Genomic DNA, 20,239 nt, shown 5'->3' with positions numbered 1-20,239 from the left:
CAAAGCACCTAGAGGCCCATTGAAAACAATGGGAGCCTCCCTTTAACGCCTGCTCTTAGCAGGCATTGAAAATGCAGATAAAAATGAAGCAACAAATCTCTTAGATTTCTTTGCGCCATTGTTTCCCCCTCCCCCCTAGCACTGGAACACCCCCCTTGCATATACCATGCCTGGCGCAGGTATAATATGGCGAAAGGGATTACAAAGTGACACAATGCAAATGTTTTGAGGCTTCGAATGCCACATTAGCGTAAAAAAAAGATACATTTGTGGAGTTGGAATGGCGCTAGGCCCTCTTGAATCTGGGCCTAAGTGTTTAAAGGATTATGAACTTTTTGTGTGTTTTTATTGTTCTTACTGTGATTCTGCCACAGAGGTATCATTATTATTTGGTCCTCATTTCTGAATTTTACTTGTATGTTTCCACTAGTCACACCTTTTGACGTCTGATTTTTATGTTGTGTTTGTATGTTATGGCTGTAGGGTGAAACATTCATAACAAATTAACTACCCTCAGTGAAAATGTGCTCAAGCTGAGTGCCGGAGGGCAGTATTCATCCAGAATGGCACTGTCAGAAGACCGTGGCCCAGTTTAACTCTGTGCCACCTTCAAAAACCCCACAAACCACAGGTGACGATGGTGGGTTGCTTTGGGGCCTCATGCACTTAAAAGAGGAGGAAACACCATATAAACACAACAAATTGGATTTAGGTACCATAGTTTAAAGCTGTTACTGGGCTTTGTAGGGGATAAGATGTGGTGTTGTTGCATAGCCATTTTAGTAATGTCTCTGGGCCCATTATTCAAGCAACTAGACCTGCTGCTTGTGTCCTTTAGCCTAGTTACATTTTATTCTGCTTCATTTTATTATTTTAGAATTGGTCACATTTGTGGTGCTATTTTATTTTCTTCATCTAGTTGCCCTTTCACCTAGAAAAGCATTGCATTTATTATCGCAACACTCTTTCACCCAGTTCGTTCCTCAAGGCTGCTTCAAATGTAGACTTTCGGTACAAGTGGTACATTGTGTCTCTAACATAGACAGAAACACACATATTTTGATGTGAGAAAATTTTCTTAGAACACCAGATTTTTTATTATAAAAACATTCCCTTGTCCCATGCCCATTAGAGGGAGGTTCCAGCCAGCTGACCACAAACCCATGCTGATTGACTTTGCCACAGCTGCTTGATGAGATTACTGGTTCCCTGACCTGCCTGGGAATAGTGTCCCTATAAACAACAGGCACATTCATGTATGGATGATGCTGTCTTCCCAAGGGGTAATCCTCATGGGTGGATTAGGGTTTAGTATGTTGTGCTCCAGTTTAGGTAGGAACCACATATATATATATCTATAGTGTTTGTGACAGTATGGTCAGACTTTTACTGTGTTTCACTTTTCTTGTCACAATTTTGCTTTTAGCATGTTTCATCATTCTTATATTGCATTTCATGCCATTCTATCTAAGATACTGCTGATTCAACAAATCTTATTAAACCATCTTCTGCCTCTGTTTGTCTTTGAATGTGTGAGACTAATATAAATGAGGAAAAAAGGATGACATCTGATTCACTACAATTTCCCTAAGAAGTCTTCCTTTTCATTAGCCTGGTAGCCACAAATCATACCTGGTCTTGGGTGGTGATGAGGTGTTGTTAACTGGCTGAAAATGGATTGGGCGGACAGTTGACACATGGTGTAGGATTAGAATCAATCCCCCATGATTCAGGTGATACTGCCGCCCAAATCCAGCAGCCTCATTAGGTTATTGAGAGCCAACGTGACATGGTGCCACCAACATTTGGTCAGCCATTAATTCTCGGATCCTCCTGAGTATCTCTGTCTCACTACGTGCTAAAGATACCTCAATAATATATAAATAGATGTCCATTGTATTGAGGATTTCCTCCTCAGCTAGGTAGGTAGTACACTGTAGGGTGTTCAAGCTTGAACCTTAAGAGGATCAATGCCCATTTTTGGTGTCCTTATTCCTGAACAAATACATTTACCATAGCGAGCCCTCAATGGGTAGCAATTCCGGTAAATATGCAAACTCCCCTTACAGCTCATTTGTTAGCTCACGGCCTCACAGCCCAGAGGACTCCAGTATCATTTGTAATCAAGGCTCATCCAGCCTATAGAACAGAAATATTTTGACCCTCATTATAACTTTGGAGGTAACTGCCGCCTACCACCACGGCGACGGCCGTCAACATGCCGCCGCCGTGGCTACCAGCCGTCTATGCATATTATGACTGTCGAAGGTATTCCGCCAGAAGGCTGGCAGAATACCGCCGACGGTCATGGCAATGGACGGCAGTAAGCTGGCGCTGCTGACAGCAGCACCGCCATGACAGCAAAACACAGCCGACCGTATTGTGATAAATGATACGGCCTGCCGGTGTTTTGCTGCAGACGCTGCTGCTGACTGCAGGTAAGCTGGGTTCCCCAACAGAAGAGGGGGATGTGTGTGTATGTGAGTGGCGTGTATGTTTTGGTATGCGTGCATGCGGGTGTGAGTTGTGTTGAATGAATGTGTGAGAATGACTAAATGTGAGTGTAAGTTGTGTGTTGTGAATGGGTGTGTGCGACAAAGTATGTTGGTGTGTTTTGCAGTGTGTGGGTATGTATGTGGGCATGCGTAGGTGGATGCGGGTATGCGTGTGTGCATGTCTGTCTATGGGTGTGGGTGTGTACATATGCGGGGCGGGAGAGGGAGGGGGAGGGTGGGTGAGTACTCTGGGGAGGGGGAGGGGATGGGGAGACCCCTATCAGTGCCAGGGAAGGGATTCCCTGGCACTGATAGTGCCTACCGCCATGATTTTTGATTGGCACAAAAACCATAGCGGTAGGCTGGGTCGTAATCCCGGGGGTAGGATTGTGATGGCCCCCAGGCTGGAGACAGAAGTCTCCAGCCCAGCAGCTGTTACCACCCTTTTTTTTTACCACCGGCCTGTTGGTGGTATTAACGCCGCTCTAACACCGACTGCCAGGGTCATAATGAGGGCCTTTATTCTTGGATCACTTTTCCAGCAGTTGTTGGGACACTAACACATTTCATCACTAATCTCCTGCAAGCATACCTGCACAATATAGAGCACATGCATATTTAGACATACCTCTATCATATCATGACTATAACAACTGGCTTGATGGCGCCCTATTACACACAATACTACAAGCTAGGTTAGGTCCTTTGAGTAATGATGGTCCTACCTGGCCTTTATTGGCCACATATACACCGAATCCTGATGCAGCCACCTGAGCGGTAGCTGAGGTTACTACTTGTATGTTGAGCTTACAATGATACATTGACTCTTAGTGCAGTTTGCAATGCAAACATCAAGGCCCATATTTATGAATGGTTAGTGTCACCTTAGCACCATTTAATTTGTCGCTAAAGCTGCGCCAACCTAATTCTATATTAATATTTTGATGTTAGAGCTGCCTAACGTCAAAATATAGGAGTTAGCTCCATGTTTAGGATGCGTGAAACCACCTTGTGCCAATGAGATGCAAGGTAGGCTTTCCCGTCCTAAACACAACACTAACCCCGCACCATATTTATAGTGTGGAAACAACATGAAAGGAGGAGGGTCTTAATAATGGTGCTAAGCCCGCTTATCGCCATTATTTAATGCATGGATCAGACCATGGAATGGGAGAAAAGATGCCCACCCCAACCCCCAAAAACACCACCACCCACACCACAGGGACACTACAGAGGGGGACTCCCTCCTAGGTAAGTTAAGTAAGTATGATTTTTGCATGGGTCCCCTGCCTAGCACTGGGTATTGTGGGCTTACCCAGGGGACACTAGTCTCCTGTGATAGGCATGACTCCTGACTACACTTACACAGTAGTACTTTTTTGGCTTCCTGGGTGTCAAAAAATGACGCTTGGCTGGTTAGCTGCATAATATTTGCAGCTAGCCAGCCTAATGTCACTTCAGACTCACTAGTGCCATTTTCCTTTACTCTATCCCTAACCAGCTAGTGTCTTTTTTTTAGATGCTATCCATTTCTTAGCACCATCTTGCGACATTTAATAAATATGACGCAAATATGGCATTAAGGAATGGCGTTAAGAAAAATGACGCAAAACTAACTTAGTGGAGTAGTGCATCATTTTTCACAAATATGGGCCTAAATACTAATCCAGCACAAGCTGCTCCAGTGAAACAACATGCAGTTATACCAGGCATTAACCCTGCAACTGTCCATTTGAATATGGGCAAAGTCCCCGCCAAACAAGAAGATGAACACGCTGGAAGCAGTCTTTTCCCATACGGGTCCTCAGGATAAACATATAATACTCACTATGTGCTTGCCAGTTGGGGAGGTTCCGGCAGTGGAGAACTGCAGTACATGGGGTACAGCATTTGCCACGTCTATACCATCACACAGTACACCAACACTTGCCAACAAATTCAAGATCAATACAGGGCTGCCCTGGCCCTGGATTTAGGGATATAATTGATGGGCAATTTTGCCACTGTGTCTTCAATAATTTTGAGTAATCTTTAAGGGGAAGGAGGAGCACTAGCAGTGCGCATGTGGGTCCGGGATGTTCTGCTACAGGATGAAGAACGCGAGCTGCCAAAGATCATCGCCGAGACCTACTCTAGCATCAGTCGGGATAGTCTGGGAGCCAGACCTAGTAAAACACAATTGCATGGTACATCCAATAAGGATTCTACCAAGCAAGCACATGAGGGTACTAAAAAATGGTGGGATAAACAAAAACAAACACCTAAAAAAGAAAGGGGAGACCCTCCGCATTCGGAGACACCTCAGAATTGCTATAATCTTAGAAATAGAGATTATATATAAACTCCAGATAGATATCAATATACTGATACACATCAATCTTGTTCCTTTTGGAAATCACCTGATAAACGCAATGAGAGAGGTGGGCTGTCCGACCAGTGAGTACTTGAAGCTGAAAAATGACTCACAGCGCTCATCAGACGTTTCCGTAAAAAAAAAAAAAAGAAACTTCCCCAACAAAAACCCCAATTCAAAAAGAAAAAAGTGGCAGCAGTTTCTATATGAAAAGCCGCTCAGGGTGACAGCTTTACTGAATAACAGGACATGGGCACTGGCCCTGCTAGACAGTGAGGAAGAGGTCACAATAGTTTGCTGGAATCTTCAAGAGCATCCGGAGGTGAAAGCAACTGATGACTTTTACAAGTCAAGAATGTGGAGATGCGTGCCTCCAAACCCGATAGGGTGTATAAAGTAACAATACACTTACAAGGGGACATTGAGCGCATAATAGAAGCTATCTTTTGTGTAGGAGGGTGGCCTGGTTTGTAGTGGGTACCTAAGGTACTTACACCTTATACTAGGTCCGTCTCCTACATTGCTGGAAGCGGTGGGATCAAGGGGGAATCTTCAGTGGAGGGAGGGATAGTGGATAGCTTCTTACCCTTTCTACCCCCTATTGTTCCAGGATCCAAGTTTCCCTTTCCTCTTTGCTTCTTGGCTTGAGCCCTTGTCAAAGCAAAGATATGCCCAGGAATGCCCAGCATGGCAGCATGGGCCTCCAACTCCATTTCAGCCCAAGCTGAAGTCTTCAAGTTTTTTCCTAGTAGACATTCTACAGGTAGGTCTGTAGAGGCTACAACTTTCTTTGGACCAGTAACCCCACCGCAGTTGAAATTAACAACAGCCATAGGGTTGCTTGCAGTGTTGTTATGGGAGTCTGTCACTTAGTACTGATGACCAAGTAGGTGTTGCTCAGGGGCCACCAGTTTTTCAGTCACCATGGTGACACTGGCACCTGTTCCCCTGTAGGCCTCAACCTGAACACCATTTATTAGGTGTTGTTGCTTGTACTTATCCATAGTATGGGGACAAGTAACACGAATGGCAAGGTCAATGCCACCATCAGAGACTAAAACAGCCTCAGTAGTTTCCCTAACAAAACCAACCCCCAATACACTTCCCAGAGTGAGTCCCGCCACACCCTTTGATTGACTATTGTAGTATTATTCTTCTCACCACCACTGCGATTGCTAGGGCACTAGTTGAAGCAGTGGGGGTTGTGCTGGTGGGAGTCTTGGTGCTTTTCTTTGGACAAGTCCTATTACTTGCCCAATGGCCTTTATTCTTACAGATATAGCACCAAGGCATTATATTATGATGGTTTGAAGAGGATTTAGACCCACTCCCAGATGGTTTTTGTGGGCCGGATGAAGACTCTTTGTTTTTATCTTTGTTCCCACTCTTGTCATGAGACTTTTACCATCCTTCTTCTTGTCCTTGTTACCCCCGTATGAGCCGTTCTGTTTGCCATTGTTCTGACTCATCTGTCTGACTTTTTTCCCAATTCTTAGGGAGAGGTCAGATCTGAGTCTACCAAGTACTGGTTTAACAAGTCAGACACACAGTTATTCAAAAATATGCTCTCTCAAAAGAAGATTGTATAAGCCCTCATAATCAGACACTTTGCTGCCATGTAACCAGCCTTCTAAAGCCTTAAGAGAACAGTCCACAAAGTCTACCCAATCTTGTGAGGACTCTCTCAACTTAATCCTGTATTGTTCAGTTGTTAACCCAAAACCATCCAAGAGTGCAGTCTTGAGAATGCTGTAATTGTCTGAGTCTTCTTCTCTGAGAGTGAGAAGTCTATCCCTCCCCTTGTCAGAAAATGTCAACCACAGAATAGCAGACTACTGCCTTTGAGGGACCCTCTGAACTCTGCAGGCCCTCTCAAGTGCAGCAGACCCCTTGTCTATGTCATCCCACACCTCGTATGGGGGAACAATTTTATTCAGGTTTCTAGAATCAATAGTCCTCTCTGACCCCATAACTCCAGAAACTGCACCTGCTGCCACCATGGGGAACTAACCCCAACCCCTGCCTTTCCCTTTCCACAGCCAAGGCCTCCATATCAAGAGCTAGCTGTTGCTGCTGCTGCCTCATCCTGGCCTCCTCCAGGCTCAGTTTCCTGAGTTCCCTATCTTTGGAGTCATCACCTGAAGTTGAACCATGGAATCTCTCAGACACTGAGGTGATATGGGAATGGGCAGAGGTAGATCTTTCCCTAGCTTTATTGATCCTAGTGACCTGACCTCAGGATGTGAAGGGAGCCCTACCTGTGTGACTACCCCTCCCACTACCAGATACACTACAGGGTCTGCTAGGTGTAGGATCCTTGGGAGAGCCCTCCCCTGAACCTGAAGGATGATTGTTTGATTTTAAGGTGTTAGATTCTCCCTCTGCCTCCTTTTCCTCCTGGCTATCAACATGCTCCTGATCATCCTGAAGGAGATGGCTCAAAAGGAAATTCTTGTTGGGGTTCTTCCTCACATCTAGTTTTTTCTGTCTGAGCAAAGCTCCTTCAAGTCCTTGAAGGTCATGCCCTCATAGGGAGTACCAATGACCTCAGAGCTAGGCCCAGCAGTGAGCATGATGTGTGTGTGTTAGTGTAGTGTAGAGAAAACCTAATGATTATGTCCCACGGTGGATGGATGATTGCAGTCTGGTTTGCATTGCTGGATTCTGCCAACAAGCCTTGGCACATGCAAAGCTCGATGTTAGCAAAAAATGGCGCTACCCAGGACCAACAGGGCCCTGATGGATTTAACCCAGGAGGGGGAGTCAGAGGGTGCTCTCAGCAACTCAGAGAGCCCTCGGAAGACCAGGCAGTGCACACAGGAGTCCCACAGCATGGGGACAAAGAAGGTGCAAAAGGAGGGCCACGCAGCACTACAACAAAAGGGATCCCACGGCACCGGAAAACCACCCAGGAAGCTGGGTGTCACAGGAAGGAGTGCTGGGGGCCAGAGCTGCACAGTGCATGAAGAACTTCATGGAAGGATGCCACCAAGCCTTGGTAACTGCAAAACACATGGTGCACGGGGTTCTGTCTTGCGTTGGGAGGCAAGCTCTTACCTCCACCAAAGTTGGACAGCTAGACGTCAGGATCGTCGGGACAACTTCAGTCCACCACCTGTGATGCAGGATCCATGAAGCTCATCAGGAGAGGGGTTCACACAACAACCGGTCATCATTGCAGAGAGGTGGCTGCTGAGGTAGGAGAGTAACTCCTTCACTCCAAGGGAGATTTCTTCATTCTTCTGGTGCAGGCTGAAGACAGGCTGTCCTCTGAGGATGTACAACTGGGAAACAGTTGCAGTTGCTGGCAGGAGCTGAAGATGCATTGTTGCAGAAGTCGTATTTGCTCCTTTGTTGTAGTTGTAAAGTTCCTGGAGGGTCCAGATGCAGTTTCTTCAGTAAGAAGGTGAAGTAAAGGATGCAGAGGATTCCTGCTAGAGTCTTGCAATCCGAATCTGAAGAATCAACCATGAGAGAGACACTAAATAGCCCTGGAAGGGGGGGGAATTGGTCAACTAAATAGGTAATCACCTATTACGGGAAGGCTCTGACGTCATCTGCTGGCACTAGCCACTCAGATGCTCCCAGAGGTCCCTGCCAACTTGGAATCCAAGATGGCAAAACCCAGGGACCCTCTGGAGGAGCGCTGAACACCACCCTTGGAGTGGTGATGGACAGGGGAGTGGTCACACCCCTTTCCTTTGTCCAGTTTCATGCCAGAGCACGGACTGGGGGTCCCTGAGCCGGTGTACACTGGATCATGCAAGGCTGGCACCATCTGTGCCCTTCAAAGCATTTCCAGAGGCTTGGGGAGGCTACCCTTCCCAGGTCTGTAACACCGATTTCCAAAGGGACAGCATGTAACACCCCTCTCCCAAAGGAATTCCTTTGTTCTGCCTTCCTGGGCTTGAGCTGCTCAAGCAACAGGAGGGCAAAAACCTGTCTGAGAGGTGGGAGCAGGTGTGGCTGCCTGGAAAACCTCAGAAGGCTGGAATGGCAATACAGGGGGTCCTCTAAGGAGCCCCCAGAGTGCATGAATCATAGAGCCAGTGCTTGTGAAAGCATTGAGGTATGATTCCAAAATGTTTGTTACCAAAAATGCCTATGTTCAGAGTTACCATTATGTAGCTGGACATAGGTAGTGACCCCCGTAAAATGGTACCTCGCACTCCCGAAGTCCGGGGAAATGGTCCCAGAGGTTGTGGGGGTACCTGTGTTAGTGCAGGGGTGCCCTCACACACAGGTACTCTGCACCCTGCCCTCAGGACTGGAGGGCCTGCTGTAGGGGTGACATATAAGTGACCTGGTGCAGTGTAAATGGCAGTGAAAGGGTGCATGCACCTTTTCATGCAGGCTGCAATGACAGTCCTGCAGAAGCCTTTGCATGGGCTCCCTATGGGTCGCAAAAGAAATGCTGCAGCCCATAGGGATCCGCTGGAACCCCAATGCCCTGGGTACCTAACTACCACATATGAGGGACTTATAAGGTAGCACCAGAATACCAATTTTGGGTGCAAAACTGGTTTACCAGTATACAGTGCCACAATTTAGAGGAGAGAGAGCATAATCACTGGGGTCCCGGTTAGCAGGAACCCAGAGAACACAGTCAAGCAGGCTGACATCAAGCAGAAAAGTTTGGGTAACCATCACAAAAAGAGGGCACTTTCCTACATTTTGGGATCACGTTGTTAACATTTATGATGTCTTACTGGCCAAAAAGGATTGGCCACCTTAATTTGTCCGTAATCTCCCACATGGGGAAGATATAATTGAAGTCTCTTTCTTTCCCCTTGTTTCCAGAGAGCTCCAGGAGACTTACACAATTGATTAAGCGAAGGTGCAGGCCCCCGTGTTATACCACATTCATGTATGGTGCGACAAAGGTTCTCTCTACCATATCAGAGCAATTAAATCCCAACCTCAACCCCAATACCTAATAAAGCATGAAGCTAGAGCTAAATCCTCACACAGCAGGAGTATCAGGGTGTAATTGAGCCCTTTGTCCCACCAATGAATAACTCTTTGTTCCCTATAACTAAACCAGACCATTCATATAGAGTAGTCTTAGACTATAGACATTTAAATAGTTATACACGTACATTTACCATTCAAAATGCACATAGCACAGCACTCATTAACAATACAGTACGCAAAACATACAAAATAACCTTGGATATTTCCAATGGTTTTTCCTTTCAAAATATAGCGCCTGAGAATAGGGGCTTAACAAGTTTCAGCACCATAGGCTCCCAAAAAAAGGTTTTGCCTGCTCCCCCAAAACTGTTTTCAGCAACACACAATATTGACCATGAAGCATTGTTCTAGGTAGATGACATCACATTATGAATGATGGTCTTGTTTAGCATGTAAGACGGGTGGGCTGCATTGTTGTGGGATTTGCCTAATTGGGCTACAAATTTTATTGAAAAAAATGAAAATAGCTTTCCTTAGTGTCCTATTATTAGGATATGAATTGTCTGATGAAGGCAATAGGCTAGCACCCCCATTTTAGAGAAATGTACATAATTACAACCACCAAATACCATCAAAAAACTCCAGTCACTGTTGGGCTTTTTAAATGCTGGCAGAACATCCATACCAGATTGTGCACAACGCATCAAATCATTATATGATTTCATATGCCCTGACGTTTCATGCAAATATTGAACAGTCAAACACACATCCATTCTCAGAGCTGCTAAACACACAAGAAACAACAAAGCACATTTGGTCATCAGAGTAATTTCTGGTGCCATTGGTTTCACCTAGGTAACATGCAATGAAGATGATACCGTCCTGATTGGATACAAATCACACTTGTACTCTACAGCGGGAACAAAGCTGTGGTCCCACAGAAAAATCTCTGACAGCTGTTCAGATGGCTGTCATTAAAGAGAGACCGCTCACCCAGGGGAAATGTACTATTGTCGTATCTCCAATTTCAGCCCTTGAGGCTGTTACCAAAGGCAGCGTTCTTAAAATTAAGGCACTACATCCACGTTGGATTCAAAGGGCAACGTCTCTGATGGCCACTGATGTTGATTATGTTTTCGACCCAAAATTAGAAACTCAAGAATTCCTACAATATGAACTTGAATATCCAGTTCCAGCAAACACATTGCCTATTGAAGTTAACCCCTTCGCTACCAGGCCTTTTCCCCCTCCTGTGCCGAGCCTTTTTTTGGCTATTTGGGGCAGTTCGGGCTTAGGCCCTCATAACTTTTTGTTCACATAAGCTACCCACGCCAAATTTGCGTCCTTGTTTTCCAACATCCTAGGGATTCTAGAGGTAAAAAAGAAATTAGCCAAAATACTGTGAAAATTTTGTTTTTTTCAAACAAATGGGAAAAAAGGGCTGCAGAAGGCAGCTCATGTTTTTTTCCCTGAAAATGGCAACAACAAAGGGTTTGCTGTGGCAAGATCACCATCTTCCCAGCTTTCAGGAACAGGCAGACTTGAATTAGAAAACCCAATTTTTTAATAAAAGTTTGACATTTTACTGGGACATACCCCATTTTTACTATTTTTTGTACTTTTAGCCTCCTTCCAGTTGGTGACCAAAATAGGTGAGAAACCAATGCTGGATCACAGAAAGCTAAACATTTCTGAAAAGTAGACAAAATCCTGAATTCAAATATTGAAATTGAGGTGAAAAAAACAGCCATTTTTCTCCACGTTTTACTCTGTAACCTTTTCCTGCGATGTCAGGTTTTTGAAAGCAATATACCGTTACGTCAGCTGGACTCCTCTGGTTGCGGGATATATATAGGGCTTGTAGGTTCATCAAGAACTCTAGGTACCCAGAGCCAATAAATGAGCTGCACTTTGCAATGGGTTTTTATTCTATACCGGGTATACAGCAATTCATTTGCTGAAATATAAAAAGAAAACCTTTGTATTTCCAAAATGGCCACAAGATAAGGTGTTGAGAAGCAGTGGTTATTTGCACATCTCTGAATTCTGGATTGCCCATACTAGCATGTGAATTACAGGGCATTTCTCAAATAGATGTCTTTTTTACACACTGCCTTACATTTCGAAGGAAAAAATGTAGAGAAGGACAAGGGGCAATGACACTTGTTTTGCTATTCTGTATTATCCGATAAAAATGGTACCTCACTTGTATGGGTAGGCCTAGCGCCCACGAAAGGAAATGGCCCAAAACACAACGTGGACACATCACATTTTTTCACAGAAAACAGAGGTGTTTTTTACAAAGTGCCTACCTGTGGATTTTGGCCTCTAGCTCAGCCGGCACCTTGGAAAACCTAGCAAACCAGTGCATTTCTGAAAACTAGACACCTAGGGGAATCCAAGATGGGGTGACTTGTGGGGCTCTGACCAGGTTCTGTTACCCAGAATCCTTTGCAAACCTCAAAATTTGACCCAAACAAAACTTTTTCCTCTCATTTCAGTGACAGAAAGTTCTGGAATCTGAGAGGAGCCACAAATTTCCTTCCACCCAGCGTTCCCCTAAGTCTCCCGATAAAATTGGTACCTCACTTGTGTGGGTAGGCCTAGCGCCCACAAAAGGAAATGGCCCAAAACACAACATGGACACATCACATTTTTTCACAGAAAACAGAGGTGTTTTTTACAAAGTGCCTACCTGTGGATTTTGGCCTCTAGCTCAGCCGGCACCTGGGGAAACCTAGCAAACCAGTGCATTTTTTAAAACTAGACACCTAGGGGAATCCAAGATGGGGTGACTTGTGGGGCTCTGACCAGGGTCCGTTACCCAGAATCCTTTGCAAACTTCAAAATTTGGCCCAAAAAAACACTTTTTCCTCTCATTTCGGTGACAGAAAGTTCTGGAATCTGAGAGGAGCCACAAATTTCTTCTACCCAGCATTCCCCCAAGTCTCCCGATAAAAATGGTACCTCACTTGTGTGGGTAGGCCTAGCGCCCATGAAAGGAAAGGGCCCAAAACACACCGTGGACACATCACATTTTTTCACAGAAAACAGAGGTGTTTTTTACAAAGTGCCTACCTGTGGATTTTGGCCTCTACCTCAGCCGGCACCTAGGGAAACCTAGCAAATCAGCGCAGTTTTTATAAACTAGACACCTAGGGGGAATCCAAGATGGGGTGACTTGTGGGGCTCTCACCAGGTTCTGTTACCCAGAATCCTTCACAAACCTCAAAATTTGGCTAAAAAAACACTTTTTCCTCACATTTTGGTGACAGAAAGTTCTGGAATCTGAGAGGAGCCACAAATTTCCTTCCACCCAGCGTTCCCCCAAGTCTCCAGTTAAAAATAATACCTCACTTGTGTGGGTGGGCCAGGTGCCTGCAACAGAATAAGGCCAAAAACTTGTAGAGATTGAGGGGATAGCACAGCGAGTTGATGAGCACATCTTTTTCTTTTATACATCTTTTAGGCCGACTCTCCTTTGGGGTCCTAGGCAAGTGAGGTATCATTTTACTTGGGGGACTGAGTGAAACACTGAGTGGTAGGAAATTTGAGCCGCAGCGGTGATCCTACAAAGAAAAGTGAGGAAAATCTGATTTTGTATGCAAATTTTGAGGTTTGCCAAGGAGTTTGGGTAAGAAAATGATGGGGGATCCAGGCAAGCCACACCTCCTTGGACTCCTTCGGGTATCTATTTTTAAAACATGTCTGGGTTTGGTAGGTTTCCCTAGATGAAGGCCGCACCCAGGACCAAAACCATAGGTGCCCCCCGCCTCCCAACACAGGTAGTTTTGCAATAGATCATTTTGGTGTGTCCACATACTTATGTGATGTTCCAAACACTAAAATTGTGAAAAGAAATTCACTTAGATTATGTTAAAAAGACCCCTCACCCAACAACTAAGTTGGTGGCATGCTTCATCATCGGGGTCCCACCCGAGGCACCTAGCGTGTCACAGGTGTGCTTCGACACCTGATTACAGCGGAGCAGGTTTTGTCATTTTTACCACACATACTGGTTGGATTTGGCACGAGGGTGAGTGATGGTTCAGTGGATCAAATTTTATTAACAATAGATTTCACAAAAATGAAAAGCACTGTTAATAACTGAAAGGCCCAAAAACTGAACCAATGACTCACAGCTCGTGAGCTGCAAAGCCACGGCAAGGCACCAACCGCTTTACAGTCCATTCACACACCTTTCTTGCATGACACGCACAAGACCATTCAAGCCGCCAGCCACGGGCCCAGCAGATTACAACACTCTCATCGATAGAAAGCACCACTCAAGGGCCCATCACTTACATACGCCCACATGGCTGATACAGCAATCATACCAGCTGATGGGAGTGTGTGGACTGATGTTTGGCTGGCAGTGTGTTGCAGTAGCCAACAGCAAGTCAATATGTACACTATGTACACCCTCAGCCAAGCGCCACTCCACACTCAATGGCATCACTTTTCTTTTCTTTTTTTTTAAACAAAGAAACCACTAACTAATTAGAAATAATTACAAAACTACAACCACAACAGCTCTAACTAAGTACATGACAGAAATGACAGCCATGAAACTGAACACATGAAAATACAAAACAGACTCATGGTTGTTCCCAGTAATTCTTCTGGGTGTGGTAATTCTTAAAACAACCACACACACACAGCCCAGGCTTTGAAGGACAATCTGGGCAGTACATTCGAGTCTCCCTCCGGATACCTCTTCGAAAACGCCCTCTACATTTCTTAGCTGGAAAGTCTTTTTTGGGTGTGGGAGGAATGTGCTCAACAAAATGGCGATCTTTCAATCTAGCCGCATCCTCTACCACTTCTTCTCTAGGAACTCTGGCCTGTTCCAACACAATAAGGCTCTCTGTCACTGACTCCTGAAATTTCACAAATGTCATCTTTGACTCTGGAGACCTATCCTTAAACACAACGAAAGCATTAAATGTTGCTAAGTGGAAGAGGTGAATTGCTAACTTCTTATACCAAACGTAAGACTTACGAATAGCAGTATAAGGTTCCAACCTTTGATCAACTCTATCTACACCTCCCATGTGCTTATTATAATCTAAAATGCACACAGGTTTGCGCACTTCAGCAACCTGGCCCCAAACAGTCATGGGGAAGTACTCTCATCATGGATGGTACTTAGCATGTAGACATCCCTCCTGTCTGAAAACTTCAAAGCTAGCAGCTCATCATTCCGCCAGGCACTGCACTGTCCCCTCTCAAGTTTTTTACAGACAAGCTCCCTTGGATAGCCTTTCCTGTTACAACGAATTGTGCCACAAGCAACAGTGTCCACTCTAAACAATTCCTTGAACTACACTCCAGTGTAAAACCTATCTACATACAAATGGTGACCTTTGTTGAACAGTCGTCTACCAAGTTCCCACACAATTTTCTCAGTAACTCCAAAAGTGGGAGGACAACAAGGGGGTGTCAATACTGGAATCCCTACCAGTGTAGACACGGAAATTATACACATATCCTGTACTACTTTCAGACAGCATATACAATTTAATTCCACATCGTGCCCTCTTGCTAGGAATGTACTGCCTGAAAACCAAACGACCATTGAAGAGGACCAAAGACTCGTCCACAGCTATTTCTTTGCCTGGAACATAGACCTCTGAAAACCGATCTACAAAATGATCAAGGACAGGCCTAATCTTAAAAAGACGGTCAGAATCAGGGTGATCTCGGGGCAAGGCTAATGCATTGTCAATAAAATGCAGCATCCTAAGTAGAAGCAAATACCGATTACGACTCATTGTTGCAGGAACTATAGCTGTTGCCATCAAGGGACTAGTAGACCAATAAGAAGCCAGTGACGGCTTCCTTATCAACTCCATCAAAAGAGTCAAACCTAAAAACCTTTTCATCTCCTCCAAATTTGTGGGAATCCACTGGGTAGCTCTAGAGTGTGGCCCAAGTCTAGCAGTGTTGTCCCTCAAGTACTGCTCCACATACAAATTAGTCTGCTCAACAATCTCTTCCAAAAACACATCATCCACAAATAACTCAAAGAAATTCCCCTTCCATTCCTGCCTTAGGGGGATAAGGGGGAATCCCACGGAGGGAGCGCTAGCACTCCCTCCGGGCCGAGGACGTAATGGTTACGTCCTCGGCACAGGAGCACTGTGCCACAGGACATAACCACTACGTCTGCGGCACAGAAGGGGATAATCAAATAATTATGTACACTAATGGGTCAGGCCACAGTTGGCACTAAACATCAATACTCCGGCGCATGCACAGTTATGAGTAGCTACATGAAGGATGGTGAATTCCATTCACAACACACTTACACACAGACCTTAGGGGACTGCACTGCACAACCAGCAGAGCTGAAGACTCTGTTGATGGCACTAGAACGCGCAGATTCTGGACAGTTACATTAATCATCTGTGCTTTGTACTACTGTATCCAGTCCTTCAAGGAATATCTTAATTACTGGCACTAGAATGGGTTCAGAGATTTGAAAGGTAACACCATTACCATTAAACACAGACGTATGTGGGATAAAGTAACGGATCTGAAAGAAATGCTACCCAGTGTCCATGTAGTTCATACATTGCTACAGCAATGTGTTGGAATACACATTGTTGGCAATACTTTGGCTAATGAAGCAGCCAAGTCAGCAGTAGCTATGGCTTCTGTTGCTGTAATAACTCACTCACTGATGAGATTGGATGATGAAACCCTGACTGCTGTAAAAGATGCAGCTGAAGGCAAACCAATGCTGAAGGCATATCCTGCTAAATAGCCCTACCGCATATCTAGCCTCAACACTGACAATCGTGTGATCCCCAACAAATATCAAAGACCTGAATTGATTAAAGCATCGCATGAGGCGGTTGCTTCTGCCCATGCTGGTGTGGCAGATACTATTTCCTTGTTACAAGCCCATTACTAGTGGCCAGGTTTATACAAAGAGACCAAGAAGTATGTCCTTTGTTTTGACATCTGTCAACAAATAAAATAGTCCACCGTCAAACGCCCACTGCAGACACCCCTCCTACTTTGTAACAAACCTTTACAATGTGTGTAGCTGGACCATTGTGGTTCCTTGACACCTGATTGTGCATACAAATAAATTTTAGTCTCTATTGACTCCTGCCTCAGATTTCTATGGGTATGGCCACAACGCTTGGCTGATGCTCGAACTGTAAAGATTTGCAAGTCTTCATTGGCACATATGCAGTTGTGGCTTTCCACTCGAACCAGCGCCCTGCTTTTGCCTCAAGGGCTTTCAGGGATGCCATGGCTTCATTAGGGGTCCAACTGTATTATTCATCTCCATTTCATCATGAGGGAAATAGTGTCGTGGAGCGAAGAAACCGGAATTTAAAGCAATCCCACAGCAGAGTATTAGGCATAGGTCATAGTTGGCTTAATCACCTGTATGGAGTCCGGAGAGCACTTAGTAATCTACCCAGTGGGTCCCTGGGGGGCTGTACCTCATAGAAATGCCTGTTCGGAACACACATGTATGTTCCGCATCTTGATGGTCCTGGCGCTGTGGCAGCTGAAACACCTTTTGACATAAATAAATGTGCCACTGTCTTGAAGGACAGTTCCGTGACGACAACACATCTGTCAGTGCTGCCTCCTTGGGAATAGGGGATGCACCAATAACACCAACATTCCTAGAGTTGGAGATCGAGTGCATGAAAACATTGCTGTGAAAAAAGGAGTTTGGTCCTTCTTATCGTGCACTGGTTCTAGTCCTGGGAATACACAATACCATAACTGTCATACTACCACTGCTGCCTGGTTCTAAATAAAACCACTTTGTCTCCATCAACAATGTCAAGTTACACCATATGGCCGATCCTGCACAGCAGACCTAGTGGATTCCTGGGTAGTAACTGACTTCCTCTCACTACAGACCAGAATGTTCCACTATAAGTTTTAACCAGCAACTCTGATACCCCTCCGAGCTCGGGGAGGGTGGAAAATTATCTTTCATTAGTACCATTAACTTCTTCTACAACAAGTAACTCAAATTTAACACAAACTGATGGAATTTATCTACTATGAACCACCAAGAGAGACTTCTGCCATTTCTCCTCTTACAAACACATCTCCAGTTTTTGCACAAATTTCTTCTGAATACTTTGCCGACATCAATGATACCTTCACTGACTCATTGCCTTTTCTGCATCAAGACTGTCAAGAGCATGTAAGCTGATAAATTGGCTTACAACTAACTATTTCATTCTACCATGGAACTATCTGTGGCTTTTATGAACTGTACTTGCCTTTCTTCTTTGGATTGGGTGTGTGTTTGTCTTTTTCTGGCTGATATATGGTTATTACCTTCCTGCCATACTGTCTGTAGAGACTGTTGTCTGTAAACAGTGATTAATTTGTAAATAAAAATGTGCCAGTTCCCAAAGCCCTCCTGTTATACATGCAGCTGCTGCAATTAAATGTGCAAACACTGAATACTGAGGTAGCATAATCCTGAAGCCATCTTGGTCCTATTCAATCCATTTAAAACCACTCCCTGACCCTTCAGATCACTTTTGCAGCTTTCTGCCATTGTGACGCTTTTTCATTTTTCTCTTCCTCGGTCTTTTCTATATGTGTCTTTTGCTCGCATTATATGCTTGGGGCAGAAAAATATGTGCTGGCCCTCAAAAAAATAAGTGCTGGTGCTCTGCACTGGAAAGAGCAAGCACAAATTAAGCACTGCCTGTAAAACCTCTTGCTAAAAAGGCCACATAGACATTCATGTAAATGACATGGACATTAAATTAGATCTATTGAAATGAAATTTAATTTAGTTATAAAGATTAGTAAGAATTGTGGGGGGCATTTTCAAAAAGACTGCATATTAGCTACTTTCAAAAGCAACAAGTATTAGGCCAATACATAGTAAAAGCTATTTGGAGAGAAATGCAGGATGATCTGAAGTGTGTGGTATTAAGGGCCATATGTACGAACACATTTTCCCATTGACACAGAATGGGAAAAACCCTTTGCTACATCTGGCCCTAAATGTGGTAACTGAAAAGGGTGTTGGAGAATGAATGGGGATAGTCCACATTAAAAGAGCTATGAGGGAGGTAGGTATTATACAAGGTTTTCATGAGCAGCTGCATGTGAGTGTTTATAAACAGATAAATATTTCTTAATAGGTCCATTGTAGAAAAGTGATCAGTCACATTTCTGTTTTCACATCAAAACAGATCTTCATTACTTTAAATTTTTGCATACTAAAGAAAACTACTGTGTATATTTTTGTTTTATTTTTTATATGTGAAAAGTTTATATGGCTTGTGACACATCTTACATAACCATATAAATAACCACCTATTGCATGCTGCTTTCAGAATTGCTAATTATACAAAGTTTGTATCCCTTTTCACAAAGTGTGGTGCCAGTGTCCTGTTGATACTATTGATACTAACCAAGCTTATGTGTGAGAAGAGTTTCTCAGTGTATGTTGTCTGTGCACATATGGTGATTTCTTTCTTACTCACTGTGTCCTTGTTTGCTTCCAGAGTACCCCACAGCAGTCTGAATCCAGCCACACATGAAGCTCAGGCTCTAACCTTGGTACCAGATTGATTGTGGTCCCTGGCTTCCTTCGCCTCCATCCCTCCAATAGGAAAGTCTACATTCTAAGTTTGCCGCCAGGGTGTTTGTGGGATATTGATGCTCTGCTCACTACTTGTACTGCTTCACAGCTTGGAATAATGATGGGATAATGCTTATTGAGGATCAAATGTTAGCCATGTGCTCACTGAATCAGATCTATGGAGAACACCTTCAAGGATAATTATTCTGTTTTATTTTAAAAAATCACTTTTGATAAAAGATTGCCAAATTTCATTCAATTAGTATTTAAAATTATTGATATGTCAATTTTCGAACGAATTCCCGATCTGTTACACTGCCTTGTTTGCTTCTCAGTGTATTATGTAATGTAGGAGCTGTGTCTCTATGTAGGTGCTCACCTGGTAAAATAAAATGAATATAGTAACACGTATGAAATAAAGCTCTTGAAAGATTACAGTTTTTATTATACTCAATTCATTAATTCCATTACACTTTGATTCACATCTTCCTTCAAACGTTCTGTTTTACACTTACTGTCATCGATAATGTACATCAACCTCAGGTTTGATTTTTCCCTTTGCCAAACATGTGCTTTGGGAAGAGAAACTCCAAAATGGAATGTATTAAAGTGCCCAAAACACCACAAACTCAGCACAAATACTGAAACAATCTGCAGCACAGCCAGACACCCATTGGGAGCAGGAGAAATGGTCTTTTGTGAACATGGAATAAACACAAGCAGGAAAACTGCAAATTTTGGATAAAATAGCGAGGACCATATTTTCTGCCCCTGGGGCAGAAAGTTTGTGCAGATTACACTGTAGAAATTCTGGATTCGCTGCTCCGACCATCAACACGGTACAAGGCCGAATATATAACTGAGAAATATTGGAGAGGTGCAGAG

The 20,239-nt window shown here is 44.2% G+C and overlaps 1 long non-coding RNA gene across 1 annotated transcript in view; it reads left to right on the top strand.

Annotated features, from left to right (window-relative positions):
• LOC138295323 (uncharacterized) overlaps positions 1–19,789 on the top strand; it is a 49,399-nt gene extending 29,610 nt beyond the window's left edge. The window contains exon 3 of the long non-coding RNA XR_011203571.1: positions 19,278–19,789. This is a non-coding gene — a long non-coding RNA (uncharacterized lncRNA). The remainder of the gene's footprint in view (positions 1–19,277) is intronic.
• The last annotated feature ends 450 nt before the right edge of the window (positions 19,790–20,239 follow it).

Source organism: Pleurodeles waltl, chromosome 5, assembly GCF_031143425.1.
Source record: "Pleurodeles waltl isolate 20211129_DDA chromosome 5, aPleWal1.hap1.20221129, whole genome shotgun sequence".
Lineage (NCBI taxonomy): Eukaryota > Metazoa > Chordata > Amphibia > Caudata > Salamandridae > Pleurodeles > Pleurodeles waltl.
Note: the sequence above shows the minus strand (reverse complement) of the source record. Positions and strands in the feature narration are given on the sequence as shown.